Source organism: Trachurus japonicus, chromosome 13, assembly GCF_045865225.1.
Source record: "Trachurus japonicus isolate A0001 chromosome 13, Traja_1.0".
Classification (NCBI taxonomy): Eukaryota; Metazoa; Chordata; class Actinopteri; order Carangiformes; family Carangidae; genus Trachurus; species Trachurus japonicus.
This window is the reverse complement of record NC_140919.1, coordinates 34884769-34910299: the sequence shown is the minus strand read 5'-3', so window position 1 is coordinate 34910299 and position 25531 is coordinate 34884769. Positions and strand designations below refer to the sequence as shown.

The following is a 25531-nucleotide window of genomic DNA, read 5'->3' as shown; positions in this document are numbered from 1 at the left end:
CTTTGCTGCCCATCTATAATGGATATAGAGTCGCACGGGTTGGAACAGGTCATCTCTAGTGAGATACTAGGACTCAATGAAATGTTAAAATGGGCCTCTCCAAATATGCTCTGCATTTCCATGAATAATACCCAGAGCGTAGAGTTTGAAAATGTCAATCACTCTCTACCAGGCCTTCAGAGATTTCAGAATGCAATGAGAAAATGTCTTTTTTAAATATGTCACTCCGCAGATCTTTGGCACCTTGGTGTGCTGCAGTCAGTCAGTATTTCATAACCTCGACTAAATCTTCTAAATCTCAAGATGGGCAGTGTAATATTGATTGTAATGCTGCAGAAAATGATTTTTTATACCAACTATATATTTCTCCAAGGTTTCATAAAAGCCAGTTTCTCCAAATACTATTTTCCAAGAATAATGTGTTGATCAATTTCAATAGAGTTTCAAGACATCCCATAGTTCAAAGATGGCTTTCCTTGAACTCCCCTTGTTGTTGTTTGTGCTGGTGATTGCTCTGTTTGAATTCCTTTTGATGTCAGCGCAGCAGTTGACACCACACACCAGGTCATCCTGCTTGAAAGCGTCCAAAAAAGGGTTTATGTCACAGTTACTGCCCTTCAAATGGTTCAGACCATAACTCGCTGATGGATCATTTCCTGCTGTTGGAGGTTGTGCATCATCTCAACTGTATTTCATGTTTGGTGTTTGCTGTGGATTGATTTTGGCCTCTTTCTTGATGAAAGACTCCTTATGAGTACACACAGAGCCTTTAATCAATGTACAAAAACTGTTTGCAATAAGGCTCTCCTCTATAATTGAATTATTCATAGGAGCTGTTCCGTCAATACATAATGAAAGCCAATATAAAGTGTTCAATATCATTTGCAACAAAAAGATCAAACCATTTACCTCCTATAAATGAGTAAAAGTAAAAGTGAATTACCTCCACCACCTGACTATGGCCTCCATTTTCTAGGCTACAGTGATTTCCACTGTATTTAAATCTACACTTTCAGGTGCCGTTAACTCTGCAAAGTAATAATATTGGACAATTCAACTTGGTCACATCATTTGCAAAACAGGATATATCCATTTCCCCAGTGCACACCCGCCAGTTCCAGCCTTTAAAATGCACTGATAATGTCTTTAAAAAAACATTTGCAATAAAAAAAGATGTTCATATCTGCTCGGTAATGAAATGATTAGAACCGAATCCTCTGTCAGATTATTGCAGTAGATCCATGTTAATGATTTGCTTCGAGATATAAAGTGATATCTCCAAACTAAGATATATCACTAAACTGGAAGTTAATGATAATGAATCTAAGATTGCTGAATTCCACCCACTCAGCTCTATTAATCCAATTCAAAAGAAGAAGAAGAAAAAAAGATCTGCAGCTTTTCTGGAAATTCCTGTTAGTTCTGTGCATCAGATCTTTTTCTAAGTCCAAGATCTAAGAACTGCTCCGTCTCACTTCCTTTGCTAAAAGTACAGATAAAATATGTTTTTTTTCCAACCTTAAGAAAGTTATAGCTGCTTTTATTTCATCTCCTTTTCATCACCACAACTCTTACCACTTGTTGGAAATCTCCAGTCAGGCCAACCATGAGTAAGGATCATAGTACTCCTAATTTGGTGCTTTTTCCACTGGTACTAATTTGTGATATCTACCTTCAAGCCTCTAACTATGAAAATAATTTAGCAGGGTAATATTATCAGGGCCTATATAAAAATACTTCTCAAACACATTTTTCAGACAGCCTGCTGTTGATAATCTTCTTCTTCATCATCTGGCCTATTTATGATATTATCGGGTTGGTGGTTATGATAGAAATCAGAAACGACATTTTGTCATTACTGGCTGCTGTGTTCACTACAGTAAATGGCTGAAAACCATCAATCAATTTATTTGCCTTTTATTTGCACCACTAATTGAGAATTTGTTTAGTCTGTAAATGTCAAAAAAAAAGAAAGAAAAAGTCTGAAAATTGAAATTCACTTCAGTCGTCTGGCTTCATCCAATTATCTCACAAAAATATTCAAGATAAAATGACATACTGTAAACATGAGAAATGAAACGAGGATGCTCAGCATTTGTTCTTGATAAATGGTTCAAATGATTTATTGATTAACAAAACTGTTGTCACTAATTTTCTGCCAGCTGACGCCTCGGTTTATACAGTATACCTGTCAGGATAATTGCAGATCAAAGCTGCTCTGAATCTGCAGAATCCTAAAAAGAAACATGGCACTGCTACAGCTTGGTGTCTTTACATTTTCTCATGTCGAACTCTGGCTTTATAACATTATAACGAACCAGCTCAGTTGCAGCTTTTAATCAAAAATAAATACAAATTAAAAAAACAAGAGCTGGTTATTCTTCAGGCAGAACACTGAGGCTGGCAGGTTCAAAAACAGTCAGCAGGAAAAACAGATTGCCTGAGCTGTGTGATTTAGGAGAAGTGAAGTGAGTCTCATTTTCATTTGTACTGTACAAATTAAGATGATTTAAGATGAGTTACTCTTCCATGAAATGCTCGAACAAATCCTCAAGTAGTTTTGCATTTGCTAACTTTGTCTCAAATGCCTGAGGAAGAAGGCAGGATGGGCAACTTATGTAGATCTTTTTCTAATCTTTCTTGTAGTAAATGTTTCTTTGAATATACATAGAAAGACAGCTGGAAAATTATTTCAATAGGGTTTCTTTTTTATAGTTCTGATATGAATTTGTGGTCTCAGTCCAGGCTGCCATACTGTAATCGTATGTGAGACGATACGGAAAATATATAGTACCAGACTAGCAGATAAGTCCACACAGACTTGAGTATTGCAGTGCAGAGCATGACTGTGTGACATAGGCCAGTGATTAGCTGCATACACTGGGAGAAAATAAGAAAGTAATGCCTCGGAGTGATGACGACTATGTGCATGGTGCAGTGAATCATCACATGCATGTCACCTGCTATAATATTATAGTGTATTCACTTGATTAATTGAAGTTAACGTGTCTGATTCTTGAAGCTTAAACACTCAGGTTTGCTCTACATATCTGATTAAAGGTCAGCTCACTCCAATTTATTTGCCAAAAAGGAGAGGACACAGGGGAACAAGCACAGGCTGGGAATTTAATCAGCGTGCCACCCTGATGCTGAAAGCCGGTTCTGCTCTTTCTGCCTCATGATGACACACACATCTGATTACGGGCAATCGTGTGTGACTAATGATCAATGACTGAGACAAATTCCAGTCATAACATGGTGACATGTTTTGTTGACAAATATTTAGTCAGAACAGACAATGCTGATTAATATTAAGAGTTAAGGTCATTTCAATTTGATACTTTAAAGAACAGATTTAGTGAGATGGTCGCCTATATAATGAAATTCATGCTCAAATCTTTTCACAGGGGCAGAAAGGTGTTTGAAATTAAAGATTCAAGAGAAGGACTTTCACCATCAGACAGAGTCAAAGCATGAAAGTGGTCAGGGGAATTAGTGCTGCATTTATTTGTGAAAACTGAACAGACTTCACCTCAATTTGTGTCTACAAGTCCCTTTATGAAGGCATACACTCAGAGAACGATTAAATTGACATTAAAAAACTATTTTCAAGCCCGCAGTCTGTCTTTGAAGAATATATACTTCAGGGGTTTAACTGTCAAGTGTGGTATGTGTGAAATGACTTACTGTGACAATTTACATTCATAGTCGTAGGGATGATTTCGTTTTTGTTTCATTAGAGATTATATTCCTGAGTCAGTCTCTTACAGAGTTGCTAAGATGTTGAAATGCTGATAAAAGTCAGTGAATTTAAATGAGGACGATTTTGTATTTAAAAAGAGGTTTGTCACAGATGACGCACTGCGTTTGAAAGACATTTGCATTTCATACCCTGCACCGTGCAACAGATTTGGAGGAAGTGAAAATGTTCATTCAGGTCTTATCTTAACTTGTTGGCATATCTGTTTACAGTGCAGCCAAACAAACTCACACCTTAATGAAGAAGTCAGACTACGTGGCCACTGATCATTGATCTATAAGCATTTTTGCTGTTAATCTCTGTGACAAATACATTGTTATCTCTTGGTTTCCTCATAACAAAACCCACCCTGTGTCTCAACACTGAGCACTTTTAATGCACTGCAGTAGCAGCCATAAGATGTTCTCTTTGCATTAGTAACTTGACAGCAAATTAAAATTGGAGTATATCCTGAATGGTTGAATCACTTGTGCATTTGGCAGCAGTTTGCAATGAACTCTCCAAATTAAATGACTAAGTACGACATTTGTCCTTTCCCCTCGAGAAAGACACAAGAAAGTGTTTTCTAACGTGACACCCTGGTCTTCAGGACAGCAACATCCATGTTTGTTGATTATGACAGACAAGTCTTCATGTCAATAACATGACAACGCTAGTGTTAAGATTTAATTGCGAGCTTAAAACAGATTGGTTAAGTTTGTCATCATAAACATGTTGTACTGTAAAGGGTCTCATGTCCTAACTGGACACATCCATCCACCCTCATCTCCTCCCTACACAGTCTCTCTTGCTCTGGTGTGTTTACATTGTGGTGCAGTGAAGCATCAGATGCTTTTAGTTGTCTTGGGAGTAGTCTGACTGGATTACCTGCATGCATTGATCTATTATTGCATGGTAAGACAATTTCAGTCAACAGGAATAGTGGGATGTACCACTATTAATAGAAAACTACTATATAGAGTAGTTGTTCAATGATAATACAATGAATGGGCATTTCTGAGAAAAAACACTTTCCATAAATAGCATTAAAGCTGTAACTTACGGTTTCAAAAGCCTGCCTTGAACACAGCATTAGCCGAAACGGCCGTGCCGATGATATCTGCTTTAAAAACAGGCTCTGATTGTGTTGAAATCTTAAGGATTATGCATTTGCAAAAATTGACTCAGCCCTTGAACATCATGGACGTGTCACCGTGGAGATATGAGTATTAAAACCTAATAGAAATGCTTCACAGAGAGGGTATTCAACAATCTTCCCCTTTTCCTGGCCGTTACTCTGGCAAACCTCACATCAGCATGAATGAAGGAATAGCAGTGAAGAAAAATGACATGCTGTGATGCCTGGAGAGAGATGTCCTTCATGGGCTACAATACAGCAAATGGTATTATTATCTGACTACTGCATTCTGTTATTCCTCTCACCTCTTTCCTTGTTTTGCCCGCACTGTGATGAGGAAGCAGTCATATTTCACCTTGTTATTTACATATAGCTGTAATAATCCTCTGTGTTCTTTCCTTTTCACATTCGTTTTGATATTCTACAGTATTTACGAGTTAAGGCTTTGCAGCGCATACCCAATACGAGCGGAGGGTAATGAATAAATTAAGCATCAGGGTGAAGGCAGAGTCCTACTCAGAGGTCACATGTATTTTGCTGCCATTTTAAAACGGGCAGATCACTGAGGAGTACGGCAGAAGAATACGTCCAGTGAGATGCAAGTGAGCGGATGTAAATGGGCAGTCATTGGGGAGCACCTGAATAATTTATACCTCCCCTTGTTGTGCTGCACAATCAGGGGTGGTTTATTTCAAACAAAGGGAACATGATGTCTGTTATGGATTTCTGTTCTGCTTTGTCTCACACTGTCATGTTTGCACTGGGCATTTTTCATCAGCATAAGATTCATTTTATTTGATGTATCAGACTGCTGACGTGTAGTTGTAATTGAATCAGCTCTGCAGGCTTAAAAAAAAAGGATTATCATCATAAAAAAAGAATAATTTCAAAACCAGTTGTAGGTGCTTGAATCAGAAAGCACTGCAGAAAAGCTCACATTTTAGCATGCTCTTGATTCAGTAACTGTCAGCCTTGGACGTCCCACTACGTCTCTCTCCTGAGATGTCAAGTCTCACTGACACTATTCTCCAGAGAGGCTCACAGCTTGAGCAAATTAAACATGAAACATTACCCTACTGAAAGACTTTCTCACCAAAACTCCATGGGCACATATTTTTTTATTCCTTCTTTACCGGCTCCACCATGCAGCACAAAATATTCAATTCACAATACACAAGTAAAGAATAACAGAATGCAAATTCCTCATTCAGTGGGTGAACAGCTCCTTCCTTCCTGCTGCCACACCTTCCTCCGTGCACAACAACGTATTACATTCCTCTGCAGGTCAATGGCAACAAGCTCAAATTACTACTTAAGATAGTTTTGTTGCACTGTGAAGAGAACGGCTGATAGAGACGGAGACAGAGCAGCTATTAATGGCACTGATCCAAACAGCATGTGCAAACTTAAAGTGCCTTTTTGTGTTATTATTGTGTCTGTCATGTCACTCTAAAGATTATAGTTTTACAGTCCTGTGCAACATAGTCTCGTCTGCTGCTGCGACAGTCTGATTGTTGCGTGCGTGTGTCGACGTCTGTTCTGTAATGGTTTCACTAGGTTTCATCTGTATCCTGTAAGCGCTTTGATGTTGTTTTATCTGCCTGTTTGTTCCTTTTAATGTGTAACATCAACATGCTCAGGGATTACAGATGATAATTAGTCTTTTGGCTAAACCTGATACATTTATATCACATTGATGTTAATTAATGTGTGTCGTTTGTGTGCCAAATGAATAAAGTAAATCCTGAATGCTATGCCAATTTCCCAAAAATACAGTTTTTCAAGCATACAAAATCACTGTTGCTGAGAAAATGCCTCTGTCTTTCTTCTGACACCTACAATTCAATGCAATAAAATGGAAGTCTCATCACTGACCCTTCTCCATGCCATGAGGCCGCCCAGTTCCACTACATCTCCTGCACCGGCTGAATGAATGTGACTTTAATGCTGTATTTTGGCATAAATTAGTTCACAAGCATGTGACAAAATGTACAAACACAATACATTTTCCACAACAGCGGAAAAATCATTACTTTAGTGCAGATGGAAAAGGTTAATAGAAAGAATGAACCTCGCCATAATTGATGATGCTAATTGGCTGCATTTGTGTGACCACATTTCTCATCATGTTATAACACACTGTGGAAAGCGTTAGAGAAACACTTACTCAGCAGGTAGCTGCACCAGTTTTCCCGTTGGCACTGGCTCTCACTTTCAGACTATTTTTGAAATAAAGTTCCAAGCCTTTGTTACACACAGCAGCTGCACGCTCAGACCCGCCAAGACAGCAGCGTGACTCAAGGATAAACCAATAGATACAAGCAAGTGCTAGAAGGAATAAGACAACACCACCGTTCCTGGCTACGTATATAGTACCAGTAATGGTAGCTATGTAATAGTTTAGTGTTTGAATTTGATATGAGGCTAATAAGCAATAGGGATCTCAATTCATACAAATACACCCAAGATTTAAAGGGGCACTGATAGGCCTGTTTTTCGATTTTGTTGCCGTCCATTTATTACTTGTCTGCCATAAAATATACACACCTCAGAGTTATAACCCAGTCAACCTGAACACATTCATCATTCACACACTGACATAAAGGCTGTGGACTAAGGTTCATAGATCCAATATGAAATCATACAACTCATCACCAAATTCAGATTTTTTAAGTATCCAGGTAATCCAAATAATTTCTGTATGCATCTGTGCTGAAGTTACACAGCTTTTATTTAGATTTTGTGTAGGCATACATTTACATTTGGTGGCATACAAATATGGTAGATTCTTTACTATTTAATGAATTTTGTTAGGTGGCTGTGTTTTCCTTGCAGCTAAACTCATAAATATATCATCAATATAAACAGTAGAAAACAATTTGGCACATGCAGCCTAGACAGTTTCCAACACATTGTAGCGCAGGCCTGGCCTACTGCCAGTGTAAATCTGAGCGCAGATACATGCATAAGCACATAGAAATGCAGATATCTCTTAACTCCCAAGTGACTACCAACAGGCGTTACACCTCTATAGTTGTACTGAAAAAATGAGATAGAAGCACCTCACACACTGGATCCAGAGAACATTGCAAACATCTGGGATTTTTTTTTTTTTTTTGCTTTCGACATTACACAAACAAATGCAATAAACTCAGGCATATAAGAAGAACAAACCCCCGAAATCTGTCAGCTCTCGCATGTTATCTTATGTGAGAGCCAGCGTGTTGTCAGTCGAGTTTCTAATTCTGGAGACACCTCCCTCAGAGGTGGGCCAACTAAAACTGAGGAAACACAGACAGCAGCTGAAGCCGGGCTGAGCTCTCAAATCACAGAACTCAGTGGGAATTTTTATGTCAGACTTTCACATGTCATATTACAACAAAAGGAGCTGGGCTGAGAGAGGCAGCTGATCCTCTGATAATTCAGACACACAAGACCGTGACAGAAAGAATTTCTTTGGAATGTAAATATATGTGGCTGCCCTATAAATACTGTATATAATGAGAACATAAATACTGTATATAAAGACTCTATAAATAATAACTTTATGTAAATGTAATGGAATTAAAGTAAATTAGCATATTCATTTGATCATTTATAGAAACACTGGCCTTTATATGAAAGGAGAGATCCATGTTTCACTGTATTTTAACAAAGATCCAAGAGGATTACATCTCATTTGCAGCTTGTCTTTGGGATCAGGCAGCAATTTGCTGCTGCGTGTGATGGTAAGTCTTGCTGCACTGCACATGTGGGCAGTGAATGAGAGGAATGTTTGCTCACCTCTCCATCATAATCTGCTGTTCATCAAAGAGATCTATTTTCTGCCCTCTTTGAACCTTTTTCAGTGGACTGCAAACTCTGACAAAGTGCCTGAGTCTCTGCTCTTTAATGATGATACATGAGAGTTATCCTGAGGATGTTGTCAGATCAGGGGGATGTGCTGCAGGTGTATACCTGGGTGATGACACGAGGAGGGTAAATAAAAATATGGCATTTTTTCTTTGATTCAAAAAGATGAGCCCTCCTCTAAAGGAGTGCTGCTCGTAAAATGTCTAGAAACAACTGAAAGAAGTCCAAGGTGCTTTAGCTCTGCTAAATATGCCTTAACACTGGCTATTAACCCCCATTTTCTAATGTGTTTACCTATAATTGTGTGTGTCACGACTCCAGCCATTACTGGCTGAGGAGATCAAAGCAATGGAGTTTTTTCAGCTGTAAAGTGGCAAGTAATATGCCTTCGCAAGTTTACATTTTCAAGTAGTTGCAGATCACACTTGTCTGTGAACGATCGGAAATGTGGTGCAAAGCTTGTTTGGCAAATTTTCCACAAACTGATTTTTGCCGCATTTCTCAGGCATCAATGCCACTGCAGTAATGAAGATTAATTCAAGAATCTTCAGTCGCGCACTCCTAAAAATGGCTTCCACTGTGTGTGAAATCTAGCTGTTGTTCAACTCATATTGCTTTGAGACAGTGTATTTTCCAACAGCCATTTCTCAAACTGACACAGAATAAAGAAGGGTTGCGGCCTCCTCCTGTTTAATTATAGCACCCTGAGAAAAGCAGCAGATGCCAACAAAAGACATCAAAACAGCTATTTGGATGAGGAGAGTCTAATTTCAAAATGAGTCAGGAAGCTAAGTTTTGGAGTGCTGATATTTTTGGTACGCTGAATGTGCCGACTGTGGTTCAGCTAACAGCTCTTAAAATTTGAAAAGTTATTCGACTTACTGTATGTCATGTTGATACGATGAGAATAACATACAGTATAGGACATGCAAGTCAGCTGCACAACACTGAAAAAAGCAATACATGTTAATGTGATAAACTCCATCTGTATCTCTGCAATGCTGGGTATAATCAATCATTTATAAAATACCTTCCTGAGGGCTTCATAATTATTATTAAGAATTATGGTAATGATTTCATTCCATATAGAAAACAGTTGTTATTTTAATAACCTCAGGTAATGCTAATGAAATCTTTGTCAAACTTAAGGGAAGGAGAACTGTTAAATAAGCATTTTAACAGCATCCCAGAGCATCAGCACTAATTAAATTAAGTGATATTTATTTATTTACTTGCTTATTTATTTTGTTGCCATTATTCCTCGCCCTTCAATTTTTGTTTACTATGTTTGCACTGTGGCAATGAGCTAACAGCTATAAGACCATACATGTGATTAAATGTCACAGATACTGTAAACTTTAATTGTTGTCACTTCTGAATTGACAACTGTGCAAGATATACTGTAATGTGTTTTTTTTTTAACCGTAAGTCTGTCTAGTCTGGGGCGGTTTAGCTTAGTCCTCACTGCAGGCGACCCCAGTTCGAATCCCGCGCCGAGCAGTCCTATGCTGCGTGTCATTCCCCCCTCTCTGCCTCCCATTTCCTGTCTCTCTCTCAACTCTCCTGGTGAAAAAAGCCCCCCAAAAATACTTAAAAACAAAAGTCTGTCTAGTTTGAGGAAGAAGAAATATAATCAAAGTATAAGAGTATCAGTGCAACGCTTCTCTTATTTGCTCCAAATAAATAAGGGAAACATTCAATTCAAATGTTCTGTATCAATTCTCTTATGACACTATGAACTTTCCTATAGGCTATATACAGTATATACCATCTAAAGGCCAGAGGTGTATCTATTAATGTTGTTTCTTATTAAAAACAACTCCATGAAGCTGACATATGAAGATGTTATGATACATGAACCAGACGATCCACAGAAATGAATTAACTGTGTAAACCAACACTGATGTTTGTTTCTTGTTTGTTTGTTTTTTATAATAGTTGTCAGTTGTCAAGTGCAAGTTTTGTTTCCCTCTAGAATTAATGAATGGTATTATAACACCCCTAATGCACTTGTTTTATTTCATATTCAAATTTTTTTTTAACTTTTATAACAGAATATGTTTTTTTAGTTTTACATTCAATTAGTGTCTATTGTACCGAACCCGCACGGAACCGTGGTACATACCGAACCGTAACTTGTGTGTACCGTTACACCCCTAATAATGGGTTTTCCTTTAAATGTTTTGTTAATGCTCATGCTATTATTAACTTCCTATACAGTATCAACCCAACTGCCAAATTAGCTAATATAGTCGATGTCTGTTTCCCCGCAGGCAAAGCTGAAGCCGACACTCCCCTTGTGCAGAGAAGCATCCTCCAGGACTGATAGTTCAAAGCAAGAAAAATCAATGTCCTCTCACTGTGTCACATTATGTAAACCCCAGCCACCTGAAAAGGATCAGTTTCAATATCTGCAGTGCTAAGCTGTCATGCCCTGCGTGTCTTCATGGTGTTCCTTTACAACAATGTATGTGCCTCACAGAATCGTCCAATTTTTAAATGTAAGGGCTGTGTCAGCCTGTGACAGTACATGCAAACTTAGCAATTTGTAGTATTACTCCATTTTATGTCACTTTATACAATACATAATATTTAGATGTCCCAACAGATAAGAAACCAGTCCAACTAACCTGGACCTGAGCTGCTTAAGTCAGTAGAGTTACGATGTTAGAAGAAAAAAAAAGGAGAGGGTTCTTCTGAGTAATTTTCCTCAAGTATAATTTTTACTGCAGTATTACTGTACCACTTTTAAATAAGTAAAGCATCTGAATACCTCCTCCACCACTAACATTTCAAGACAAAAAGTGTTATTCTTGACATAACAGACCACAGATAAGACACCACCACTATCAGTATGGACAGCTCTACCAGATGATTACTGTAAAACAGTAAACTAATTTAACCATGGTACATCAAGTCCCACAACTTCTGACACAGAATTCCCACATAATAACTTTTGTTTTATAGGGCCTGGGAAAGTTGACACACAATTACCACTGTAGTGGCTTTTTGTGACATTGATGAAGCTGTTAGTCGAAAGCTGAAAAAGCCACAACTCCTCAAATCTTTCAGTTCCATTACAGACTCTGACTTCTTACCAAATGCAGCAAATAAGACATTTTGCAGGTTGTCAAAAATAAAGCAAATGTGAAAACAACAGGGGGACAAACCAAGTCACAGAACGAAGCTTAGATATTTTCTTCTTCTTCTTGGAAGCAGCATTAATAAAAAAAACATGTCATTAAGAATATCCAGCTGCTCTATTCTCCAAGAGATGATAATGTGCTCTCACAAGACTTTTAACAAAAGGAGCGCACATGTGGCACTGGTTCATGCTGAGTTTATGTCATGTGAGAGCACAGCAGTTGAAGAGCTTTCTTTATTTATCTGCAAACAGTCGCATGGAGACAGCCTGGTTTGTCGTAGAATAACAGTAGCAGCACATTGCAGACATTCACCTACCAGGGATCCTGGTTAAGGTCTGATATGTGCAGCAGCACCATGTTTAAATACAGTATGTAGTGGGGATGAGATCATCCTTTCCTCAGATCATTATTTACATTTAAAAGCAAATTCCCTTGAATATCTATGACCAGCCACAAATTCCTATGAGGAATATCAGTGGTGTGCACGTTCATGAGTTTATCAAACCATCTATTGTATGTATTCTCAATCCGTGTTCACAGCAGCCCAGGGTGTTTCTGCTGTTCATCAGAGGGGCTGTTTTCCCTATTGAGATAAGAAATTAAATCTGCAGGAGCAGAGGATGCTGGGTTTGCTGCAGGGTGGCGAAGCAGCAGCTCTGATAATGGAGCTGACTCCCATTGCGCAGGCTATGAGGCAAACAGCCGTGGCGCCAGCCCAACCCTGCCTATGTGAGAGGATAGCTAACAGTGTCACTCTGAGGAGGCTCGCTCTCTCTCGCTCCCTCTCGGTATGCGAGCGTGTGGTTAAATCTCCTTGTGACAGAGAGAGAGGAGGAAAGGAACAAGATGCTGTGCTCCTATATTCCTCTGTGTCTGCATTAGAGTTAATATATGTAGGAGAGAAAGGAAAGAAAAGGGGTAAAGATGTACGGTTTGCCTTTGTGTTTTATGTAGTGAGAATATGCATGCACGGTGAGTCAAACACACTGACCCCATGGAATAAAAACGGAGGGATCGATTGAGTCAGAGGATGGGAATATCTTTTTTTTTTCTGCGTATTATTATCAAAGCCTTTCCTCTCTATCCCTCTGCCCCATCACTTTCTGTTCATGCTCACAGTCTGGATGGGTAATGTGTGGTGGGATATTATGTAAATGTGAAGAGGGGTTTTAATTTCAATTTGGGTACTCACCAGAATATTGTGTCGTTTTGGATGCTCCTCACGGGGTTCACTTCAAAGCAGTCTGCGGAGAGAAATAAATGGTCACACCTTAATGTGCAAGCACAAATAACATTGGGGGCCATACGGCACCAGTTGTAATAGTGTCAGAATCATAAAAAGGTTCAATTTATAGTTCAATCTTTGATTTCATCCCAGACTCAATACAAATTATTTGATATTTCTATAGTGGTGGAACAATCATTTTCTGCCCAGGGCCTCTCTGCCAGACCAAATATAGAAAAGGAGAAATTCAAGCAGAAACATCATTTCCCTCCTTCTTTACTGTAAAGATGATTTCCTGCTTTATACGCAGAACTAATATTTGTCTTTAGCCCGTATTATGATTATCCTTGGATTGTACACTCGCCTCACCTTGAGGATGGTTTATTTCTTTTATATATGCTTTATATATCCCATTAAATGCAGTGATTGAATCCAATGAATACTGACTATATAATATACACCATATATTGCCCTTGTATAATGCAGTGTCATTGCTCTATTACTAGTTTAATCACCATTAAAAAACCTTACAGATAGATAGATAGATAGATAGATAGATAGATAGATAGATAGATAGATAGATAGATAGATAGATAGATAGATAGATAGATAGATAGATAGATAGATAGATAGATAGATAGATAGATAGATAGATAGATAGATAGATAGATAGATAGATAAAGTATTTCTAAATTTCTAAATTTCTAGATAGATAGATAGATAGATAGATAGATAGATAGATAGATAGATAGATAGATAGATAGATAGATAGATAGATAGATAGATAGATAGATAGATAGATAAGATAAGATAAGACAAGACAGACAGACAGACAGACAGACATGGCATCCTACTTTATTATTATCACAGTTCACTCATGCTTTGTCAGGTGCAAAAGGGAAATGACGATCCACATCAATGTTAGCCTGGTAAGGAAACTATACAGGAGGGTCGATCCCTCCCTATGGGAGAGGTCAGCGCTACTGGCCTGAAGTCAGTGAGTCACTTAGACACACGGTTGGTTGCATGAAGTGTTCAACAGTCCAGGGAGAGGATGAAGAGGTGTAAAGAATGCCAGGCAGCTTATCAGCAACACCAACGCCCCGGGGTTGACTCGTTAGTGCCAGCAGCCCTGCCCGGCCAGAACCACACCAGCTCCCTATTCACCTGGTTGGAAGCGACGGTCAGATAAGTCTTTTCCATGCATAAGATAATGAAATCTGTACAGCAAAGCAGTCCTGTAGGTCCCCCATGACCTGACCACACTCTCACAGTCCCAGTACAGGCAGCCCTGCAACCACCAGCTCACTATCAGGACTACAGACCCTACATTTCAAGGTGTGTATCTGGAGTAACAGCATTTCAGACAGATGAAACAGAAAGCTTCCCTTCTTTGCTGCCACTGCTCTGTTTCTCTCTGTCCACGCGAACCAGCTGGAACCCCTTGAGCAGGACATGCACTCACGATACAGCACGGTATTCCCGTTGTGCCACAGTGTGTGCAGGAAGTTCATTCATCTTATTCACCGAAGATCTCACATTTCCCATGATGACAAGTACTGTAGCAGGAAGGGTTTAAATCTCCTCACCCTCACTTTGCTCTCTTCTTAACCTTAGCACCAGTTTCGGCCTCTCTCCTGTGACTCCTCAGCTCTGGCGGAATATCTGCCGGTTTCAGTTGGACAATTTTTTCCGAGTCCGCTCAGCTGATCATGGGTGTAGCTCCATACGACAAAAACAAAGAATGCGGGAACAAAAAATACCAGCGAAATCTATGGAGAGGAGCTGACGCAAAGGCCACCTGCTAAGCTGGCACCATCTTGAATACAACGTCAGCGTTGTGGTGGGAGAAAAAGAGAATATATACTGTACCAGTATATATACAGCCTCCACACTCACTCAACATACACAGAGATGATGCTTTCACTGGTGATACAGCCCACCACAGCTCATTACTTTTAATTAGACGCCCCTTTTTAGTTCATTAGTGACAGCGGCACTGATTCTGACACTGTCAAACTCAGGAGTCAACACACATCATCGAAAAACATTAGCGTTTACCGCTCTCAGTCAATACGGTGCAGAGTGTTAAACAGGTTTTACAGGTGGATTACTTTAAGTGGTTTGACACACCTACAGCGTATTTTGTTGTCACTGCTCCACATCATGACAAGAAATGATACATTACTATATTCCCTTTCTTAATTGCTTGATTAAGTTTTTTAATGAGTTGTTCTGCAGTTGGGTTGCGTAAACTAATTTAAGCCCTGCATGTTCTAGTGTATGTAATGGGTACTTGTTTAGAAAAAGGAGTGGGCTCTTATTTCTTATCAGCGACTGTCCATTTTCCTCATCAAATGAAAAGTGTTGTTAAAAGGTCTTATCAGCTGTGGGTAGTGAGGCAACTATAGGTGAAGGCTGACTTTTGGTGTTTCCAGCTGAGTTATCTTTAAAGACAATGTGAAACTTAAAGCAGAAGTAAGCGGAATATTTGTGTTAATATAAGTCTTAAATAGTTATATCTTCCGACGGCAATCACTTATATAGAGTGTTTGGTCTGAAACACGGGTCTGTCAGTCACTCTGCTCTGCGGTAAGCTGCGGAGAAAACTTTCCTTGTATCCTACAACCTTTATCCAATGAGGAGAGAGAACGGCATAAAGGGGCGGTCCTCTCTGTGTGTGCAGCCAAGGGATGCGCGAGCATGTGGTGACGTAGGGACGAGGGCTGCTAACTCCATCGGCTGACAAGAAGTTAGCCAAAACGACCGGATCTCTTACTTCTGCTTTAAGAAACATAATTGTTCCAAAAATCGCAGCATAAAGCCAGCCAGTTCTACTGTTATAGGTGTGATGATGAAAAATGTATGCCTGTTACTTCATGCTAATACAACCCTGCTTGACTGCTTATATTACATGCTAAAATGGTGTTTTAATTTTAATACCATAAAAGACAGGACATTTAGGAGAAAAAATATATTTTGGAAACCTCAAAACATATTTGAGGCATATTCAACCTTATAGGACAGTATAAATCATAATATTATCTGCAAACATCCAGGACCAACCTCTGTGCAGCGGGAAAATGCTGCACAGTGCTCGTCACAATTTAAGCTGTTTTTAAATTAACATGTAACCCCACAAACTTATGTAAGATAGTTAGGTAATGATGTGCTTCCTGGGTTGGCTAGTAAGCTAGTTAGTCAGACATGCTATCGATTGCAGCTTCTGTCGGAGAGGATAAACACATTGTAATCCGTTCATTACACTCTCATTCTTGTGCATTTGGTTTGAAAGAGAAAAAAAAAGAAAAAGCTAAAACACCACCCTCCAAACTCTTTAAAGCAAAGCAGAGCTGTGGAGAGCCTTTGAAACATTTTCTGGCTGGCAGTAAAATCAACTATGTTCATTCCAGTGACTGACTTCACAAAATCATGCTGCACTTAAAACTACATTTAAAGGCATAATCTTCTCTGCTGATTTACCTGCTGAGAGCTAATAAATGCTGGACATAAATATGAGCCATCAGTGCAACTGCAGAAAAGATCAGTTTTTAAGCACCTCTAGTGCGGTGGTGTTATGCTCACCTCGGCTTCAATCTCACATGCACAAACTCTGCAGGACTGTGAGGGAAACAAATAAAACAAGGAGGAAGGTATAAATAGCTTCCAGAGGACGCAAACAAACTTCACGGAACTAATTTAACTGCTGCACTGTATATAGGCTAAAACAGTTTGAGTCAGCCACAATTTCTACCCTTTTTCCCCAGTGTATAACTAAATACACACATGGAGCCATTGCAGTTAATTGAAACTTGTGCAGTTAAAGAAAAAGTTTCCCACTTTTTTTTTTCTTTTTCGGGAAATAATGACAGAGAGAAGTAGCTCTGACTCTTCTCTGTCAAATTTAATTGCCAAAGCAGCAATCTTGATTAGGATCTCAGCGGTCCTCTTTATCTGCTCCAGCCACAGCCGCACAGGGTGTTTGTCCAAGCAAGACATATTTACCCAACCGAACTCAGACTTCTGCCCATGTGTAAACAAGGAAGGCCTGAACAAAAGACCCTGACATTGAGAGCAACCTTCAAAGGTAGTTGAGTAACTGTCCATTATATCCAACAAACAAGCCACCCTTAAGATGTGGGTGATTTTCCAGACATTTAACCCAATCTAAAAACTTCCAAGTAGTGGTAAGGAATCAGTGACATATTATTCAGTGTGGGTATTTTGTCAGCTTTTTAATACAACCTAAATCCTTTATTTTCAAAATGCCATTACCTGACATCCTGTGGCCGGCTTTCTGGCTGACCTAAGACAGTGATGTGAGAAGTACAATTTCACGCATGCTTCACTCCACTGATACGTCCAACCTATGTTCCCATGCCCAGAGGCATTCTGCACAAAGGAATTGATTAATACACACTGCGCACATGCTCACACTACAAACATCAGTCAGGCTTTTCATAGTCCTGTAATCTTACATGTTGTGACTGCATGCTAACTGCCCCTCCATCTACTCATCAAACTCCCACAGACACATCAAATACACACACAACGCACGTAGACTTCAATTGAGTGATACGGTGATTAGGTTTGTGAGAGGATCCCACATTTTAGTCACTGTTGTTATTTTTCTAATTAGAGAAAGAAATACTGGTAGTGGGATGTGTGATTTGCAAAGGAGAAGGGAAAGGTTGCATACTCCAAAACAAAGCAGTAATGCTTCAAAACATTCCTCAAAGATCAGATGTCATTAGGCTCACAAACTGCCTCCAGGAATATCTTCATTTTCCGCTAATGCGTCAGGATTACTCAGAAAGATGTCTTGCAGCATTTAAAGCTTAACTGGTCCCGTTGAAAACGTACATATTGCCGCAACTTATGCTGATTTCCATTATGAGTTAATCTGCCTATTATTTTCTTAATTAATCCAAGTTTTTGAGAAGAGAATTGAATGGCCAGCCCAAGATGGAGTATTATTAGGACTGCAAAATTCCGAGAATTTTCAAAGTTTCTTTTCCATGGGAATTAACGGGAATATCGGAATAAACCGGGATACACTAGAAATGTACAAAATTGAAGGTTGGCCATTAACAGGGAACTTCAATATATCAAAGGAGGTTAAATCGAAAGCAACTGGACTTAGTTAGACAAATAACTAAGTCCAGTTGCTTTCGATTTAACCTCCTTTGAAATACTATGACCTGGGCAAATGAGAATATGCACCGGCCTAACTTCAATATAGTTGGGGAGAATATATTGTAGAATAATCTTGGCTAAAAAAACAGATTTAATGCAAGCACACTTGAATATCTATGCTATTCCTCAATCACATGCACACAGTACACTGCTTACTCCAGGGCTATTGAGGCCACACTCCCTACTGTACACGCACCGCGCATTCCTCCATCACATGTAGGGCTACAACTTACAATTATTTTTTAAAATCGATTAATTGGTCAACTATTTTCAATGAACTGGATTTTAAAAGAAATCATATTTCCATCTCTTCAACATTACAGCTTTCATCTGGCTCTGAATTGACATTTCCACTGTTGCACTGCTGCACCAGCAAATGATTTGCTCATAGTTTTTATAAACAGACTTTGAGGCGAGTGACCTACTACAGTACTCTCATCACGGAGCTTGCTCCGAAGGCCAACGAGGCTGTCAGCACCATTAGAGACATGTTTGCCACTCCACTCTTCTTCTATGGTGTTTTAAGGCAGTTTGCATCCATCAAGTTGCAGTGCTGCTTCGTGCTGCTTCGTGCTGCTTCGTGCTGCTTCGTGCTGCTTCGTGCTGCTTCGTGCTGCTTCGTGCTGCTTCGTGCTGCTTCGTGCTGCTTCGTGCTGCTACTACTTATACTCGTCCCCATCGTCCCTACACTCGTAATGCTTTACTCAAGGTTAAGTAAATAGCTCCGTGACATGGTGAGAGACATATTAATCGCATGACACAACAAATCAATAATGAAATTCATTGCCAACGTTTTTAATAATTGATTTATAACTATTTGATAGATTCCTTGTTGCAAATTTTCCACCCCTTTGCAACCTTAAGTACTATGAATACATCTGTCAAAAAATCATTGATATTTAGTATATTTGAAGAAACAATTCAGGTCTCACATTTGAGAAGCACTTACCAATAGCCACAAACTGTATGTTTCGCAGCAGCAAAATAATATAGGAAATTTACCATTTTTATTCCCCATCAACAATTTTCTCCAAATTTTTTAACTGTTGTTTTAGGACAGATAAGAAATTGGTATTCACCCTCAGAGAGTGGCACTGTGTCAGCTCTGTGCAGTTTGTTGATTCTCCTCTCCTCTAACCTCAACATCCAGCTCAGTCCTCGTGGGAAAAAGACTTATGGGTCTCACTCATCTCTGCAGAGTGGGAAAGAACATGAAAGACACCCTCAGTAACAACCACAGCTATACGACTCAAACTCTTACACACAGTTTATATCACTCCCTCTGGAATAAAAAAAAAGGACCCAATCTCCTCTGATCTGTGCTGCACGGTTTTGGACTGATTCATATGCTGAGGCATTGCCACACACAGTCAGGCCCTTCAGTAATTATAAACCTCATTCCTTGTCCTGGTGGTTTGTTTTGCTGGGGTCTAGGGCTACACAGCTGAGGTCTAGAGGGACAGCAGAATAGCAGACTTTGTCTTTTTTTTCTGCGAGGAGAATGATTTTGTTGGATTGCCAGTTGTATGTTTTTCAATAGAAATCTAGCTGCTTGCATTATTAAATCTTCTTGGTATGGAATGTATAGCTGATATGATCAGCGATTCCATCTACAATTTTGGAACGAAGCGTGGAAATGTGTATTAACATTGTGTATTTGCAATGAAATTACTCTGGACTCTTTGTGGAGCCATGCACGAGAGGATTTTGAAACCTGGTTCCCCCACACAAGTAGACCTTGTGGTCATAATTACAGATAATTGACTATTTCATGTATTTACCTTTGTGCTGTGCTGTAGTTATGTCCACTCTCACCGTAATTGATATGCACTGTTGTGTTGTCTATCAGCATACTGCTGTGAGTTGTACTGTAGTGTATAGTTGCAATTTTGTTTTTGTTTTTCTGAAAATAACGTGTCTATAAAATATATCCTTCCAAATAGTTGTGTTGATTTACAAAACAATTGATGGACAAGTAGTTTTTAGCTATATATGCAGTCTTATATATAATTATAACATTTATAAGACCAAGGATTAACACATGGCTGCTGAAGCGTCAGATGTTAAAACTGCAGCTGTCAGAGTGATGGTTTGCCTCTCCCTGCTTTTCTAAAGCCAGTGTAGCAGCCCAGGCTTCTCATTCATGGCCGTCCTCAAGGACAAACAGCTACAGTATTTGTTCGGTGCTTCAGGATCTCAGAGCTTCTGTACACAGGGTGAGGCAGGCGTTTGGATAACTGTAAGCTTGGATTAGGTCTCCACATAGCAACAAAATGGTTGTTTCATTTGACAGTTTTTCACAGTTTTTTGTTTTTTTTTGCAGTGCTGTTTCAGAGGAGCATCCAAAATACACTGAAACAGTTTCGTGCCGAAAACTGAGACATAACATTGCCTGCATCTTTGCAGTACCTGTTGGTGTGTGACTGGAGGCCAACGATGCCCATAGAAACATTATCGCCTCTCCGTCGACACCCTCTAGAATTCTTAATGAAGAGTGAAAAAGAAATCAGCTACAGGGCCTCTCTATAGCAGTGTCTAAACCATGTGTGAAAATGCTAGGCACACAGCACATCCACTTCTCTATTACTCTGCTCCACTTGCCACAAGGCTAAAATAAATATTTTGAGGCCAACACCACACCGCTAATATAAAACCCTCAATAAAAAACAAATAAAGAAACACATATTTGATGTTAGCCCATGGTGAACTTAACCAGTTGGATGAATTGCGAATAGTGGCGAGAGGCTGCCCTATGGAGTCTGAGGAAAAGGAAAGCCTGCTTACTCTGCCCGTTACATCCCCCTCTCTTGAAATGATCAGCGTGGAATACAAAACAAGAAGTGACATGACGAGAAAGGAAAGGATGCGAGAAATACCTGATCTAATCCGTTGCATGCTTAACTGATGGCTTGACTGCAGTTCGCCTCTGTTGCGCATGTTAAGCATGTTGTGATTTCCATCAGATAGCAAACAGCCGTGTTACTCTGCTGCCTCCGCTGAGGGTGATTTCACAGACAGCATATGGTTCTCTTAGCATGCCCACACAGTTGGCACACTGACCATTACCAGTACCTCCAGGGCGGCCAATATGACCTCCAGAGATGAGAGAGCTCCAGACAAAGGCAACAACCCAAGGCAAAGTAGGAGCCTGTACTGTGGGCTGCACCGCAGAGAGCTGGAACACATGAGCACACAGAGATAATGGTGGTGGTGGAGGTGTAAAATGATGAGGAAAAAATTGCTCTGATATTCTACTAGGATATTTACCATGACTGTGATTGTGTCAGTCCTTTCTTAGGGGAGGAAATCTCGTCACGGTTGCAGACACTGACCGTGGTGACACTGAGCTATAATACAAGTTGCCTGAGAGAATCTCATCAAATAATATACGCTCTAATAATTGCTCTGGTTATGCAGCTATTTTTAATTTAAATTTAAAAAAAAAAAAAAGACAGAGTTGCATTTGCAAGGCCGTTACTCCATAAATATAAGTCGGTGAACCAAGTGGAACATGGTAATAGAATAATGCAATTTTCATCTCGTTTGAATAATTATGCAATAAGCACAACACACTGTAGTGCACCAGTGGCCACAGAGGTCAGCAGGGTTACGCACGAGCCTTCACCGTGCAGACTACGAGCATGCAAGGGATCAGAGTTTCCCTCTGTTCTTGATGAGTCAGGGAGGATCGTCTCTGTTGCTCATGATCTGATGCTCTGGTAGTAAGCTCTTCCCCCTCCCCTGCCCCCTTGTGAGCTGAAGCCTCTGATGATGTCCATACTGCTATTTATACACTTAGCCATGCTCAGCACATTTACCAGTACCCCATAAATAATCAGTAGGTATGAGAGACAGTGTGCAAGAGGGACGGGTTTGTTTCAACACAGCAACTCCCGGCTTCCTAATTTCAAGGAGCAAAGTACCACGTTTGCAACATCCCCTGCACTTCAGACTTGTTATTTCGATCTGTGCTGACGTATTCATCTCCAAACTGAAACAGAGTTTTTACTTATTAATGCAGCCATAAACAAGCAGCTGACTGTGTAATGGCTACTTTGACTGGAATGTCTTTAATGGTGGTATTGACTGTACTGACCGGGACTGATAAGGTCTTAGAGAGCATGTCAGCAACATTTCAAATTTCCCACGAGGAGCAGCTGCACAACTTACTCAGTGTCTTGTTGCTACGTCGTCTACTCATGGGGGCAGGGGTGGGAGATTTTAATTCAAATTTGGTTTCACTATCAAGTAATACCATGGAAAAGCACTGATAACCTCTTTTACATATATATAATTAAAGGCAACGAACGTACCCTCATGTGGGGGAAGAGCAAGTTGTCATGATTTATGAGGTGAATGCATCATTAATAAACTACTGCTGAATACATTTACCACCAAATGATTTGCTAATTTCTTTTTGCTGTTCTCGGCTAATTACCAAAATTCACATGCATGTTACAACACCATTTTCTTTTCAAATAATAAAAATGCTAATTGTAATTGCATGAATATTCTGAACTAGCCAGGTGATACATGGCAGCTGCAGAAAGGCAAAAAGCAGAAAGGAATTAGTGCATGTACTGGAATTAGTGATGAAGTCCTAGGACCAATATCTGAGTCTAAACATGATGGGGTTTTTTTTTAGCACTGGCTCTAAAACAAGATTTCTTATTCTTGTGTCAATAGAATCTTTTTTTTTTTTTTTTTTGGCTCAGTGCACTAACACTGAACTTGAAATGTGGGGTGTTATTATTATGTAACTGGGTTCAAATTCAGTCATTGTACACAGGTGTGTCCAAAATAACTGCAATTCTGCCCTCATGAGTAAAAAACTCAAACTATTATTGTCTCATTTCCTATGTTGCACCAGAATTGCATTGAGCATAGTTGCCAAAATTGTATAATCCCATTGCAAGTTTCTTCTATGCTTATGTTTGCACTCAGTTTCAAAAGAATGAAATAAACAATATAATCAGCAGGTTGCTGGGTTGGGATACGTTTCTGTAATGATGGATAATGTCAGCGTGTGTGTTCATCCCCTTTACAAGCAGCAGACTGTCTCTGACTGCAGGAAGTAAACTGGTTCTGTGCAGAAAGTACCAAGGTCCAAAGCACAAATATACTGCACCCTAAATACGATTATACAGCACAGCATTCATCCAAGGATACATCATGTCCCTGGTTAAATTTAATTTGTGTTTCAAGGGGGACAAAAATGCACCATTCCTCCATGTTTACAATACAGTGTGCATGAAGTTATTCACCAAACAATGAAAGCTGTGGACCATGTGCTTGTTATTTTAATCTGCTGCTTGATTCACAATGTCACGCACATTTTTAGTTTCTATACATGTGCAGAGTTTCACCACTCAGAAGAGGTTTTCGGTGAAGCTTGTGCATTTACATGTGACTGTGTGCTAATTTAGCAACCAGGTGTTCAGAATAGGTCTGTGTAGTTGTTAATGGAGGCTGCCGCCATGTCAGATGATTAAAATCATTCATTTAGGGACCAATGCTCTTCTGAAAAATTGTAAATTGCAATTTTCCATTCGAAAAATTGCAGCACATCCTGTAACATTAGCGTCTACACCCGGAACACATGCATCACTCCCACCGCTGTATGATGACTACAGTACATGTCATTAATCTGCTGAGGGGAAGGCTCTCATACATCCTACAGTACATAGATGTGCATGACATTATGGCGGCCGTTATTTAAACCCATGATAATTATGCAAACTTTGGATAAATTTGGAGACGAGGGTGTATGTGTCTTCAATAGGTAATACCATGGGAAATTAAATGGCAATTATGGCGAAATACAGTAGAGAGAAAAACTGCTCCACCCCATTATCTGCATAAACACATCACACCTTTGAAACTATTTCGTTTTCTCATTATGTCTGCTCTGCAACCAACAAGTCAACACAGCTGTTTGGGGGAAACCATCGTCCCTTCACCTCTGCACAATCACACTTGATTAGAGCATCAGATCTAGACCGAGTACTGCACTGCCAGTGTAGAAATAGAGCAGTATGGCTTTTTCTGTTTCAATATACACAGAAGAAAAAAGAAAATCCACGGCAAGGCTATGGCTAAGACTACACATGTTGGGAAGTCCAATGATAAATAGCTTGCAGCACTGTCACAGCCTGAAATGGAAAGTGAAAAGATTTCCTTTCAAGTCTGGTGGAGAGGCAAAGTTAAAGGCGTTTTGAGGATCATATTAAACCCAAATGTGTCATTTACAGACCCACAGCTTATTACCACCTATCTAATGATGTTAAAGAACGTATAGTGCTTCAATTTCCAAACTATCTGAAACACAGCAAACCGTGTCCAAATGTTAAATTATCAAATGGGGAGAATAAACCTTCATATTAAAGCAAAACGACAAGACAGTTTTCCTGCAGTGCAGTTTGATTTCAACTTTCTTTTCTATAGCTGTGTATGTACACCACATGCAATTATAGAGCATTTAATGGTCCATCCACATAAAAACTAAATATATTTTAATTTTAGCTTATACAATTATGACATATTTTATTCAGCAGCTCATTTAATTCAAATTCAGATTGTAATTACGCTGAGTTTTTATGTTTACTACTTCATTTTAAACTAATTTACAACTCAATTTAACTGGAATTCACAAGTTTTGGAGCATAATGATGCTGTTTTCATGACATTTTCCCCATGAATATGAGTATAGATTGAGATTCAATAACAAGGGGGTATACAATATAAATGGATAAATACATAAACATGTGTAATTGTCATGGGCTACACAGCAGGAAATACATGTTTGGTCAGATGAGATGAGGAACAATGAAACTTTAATGAGTTCCATGGAGAAACTGGGCAGCAGCATCAGCAGCAGGCGGCAGTAAACTTGATAAGATATAATAAGAACATCCTGAAATATGTTGCATTCAACAATGAATGCCATTTTCAGCATGTCTAGGGCAGGATTTCAAATGCTTGGCAGCACAGTACAGAAGCGAGAACAATGCAATTTTCAACATTTAGCAACATCTGAATGTGTAACGTCAACAATTTGCCTGAACCCACTTGTTTTTGAAAAGTGATTGTTTTTCATAGCACTCTCAAACAGTCATGGTTAGCTGGACTTGGACAGCCTTGCTTAGTCACGCTGACAGAGCAGTGCTTCCACAAAACACCAGAAAAGCCCTGTTATGATCCACAGCTACAGTCTCATTTGAACTCGGGCACCAAAT

At 39.4% G+C, this 25531-nt stretch overlaps 2 protein-coding genes across 2 annotated transcripts in view; both read right to left on the bottom strand.

The window, feature by feature from the left end:
• paf1 (PAF1 homolog, Paf1/RNA polymerase II complex component) overlaps window positions 1–25531 on the bottom strand; it is a 384753-nt gene that overhangs the window by 215728 nt on the left and 143494 nt on the right. The window lies entirely within an intron of this gene.
• Window positions 1–25531, bottom strand: part of lrfn1 (leucine rich repeat and fibronectin type III domain containing 1) — a 103748-nt gene that overhangs the window by 36227 nt on the left and 41990 nt on the right. The window contains exon 2 of the mRNA XM_085796166.1: window positions 13068–13119. The gene's annotated coding sequence lies outside the window, so the exon portion shown is untranslated. The remainder of the gene's footprint in view (window positions 1–13067; window positions 13120–25531) is intronic.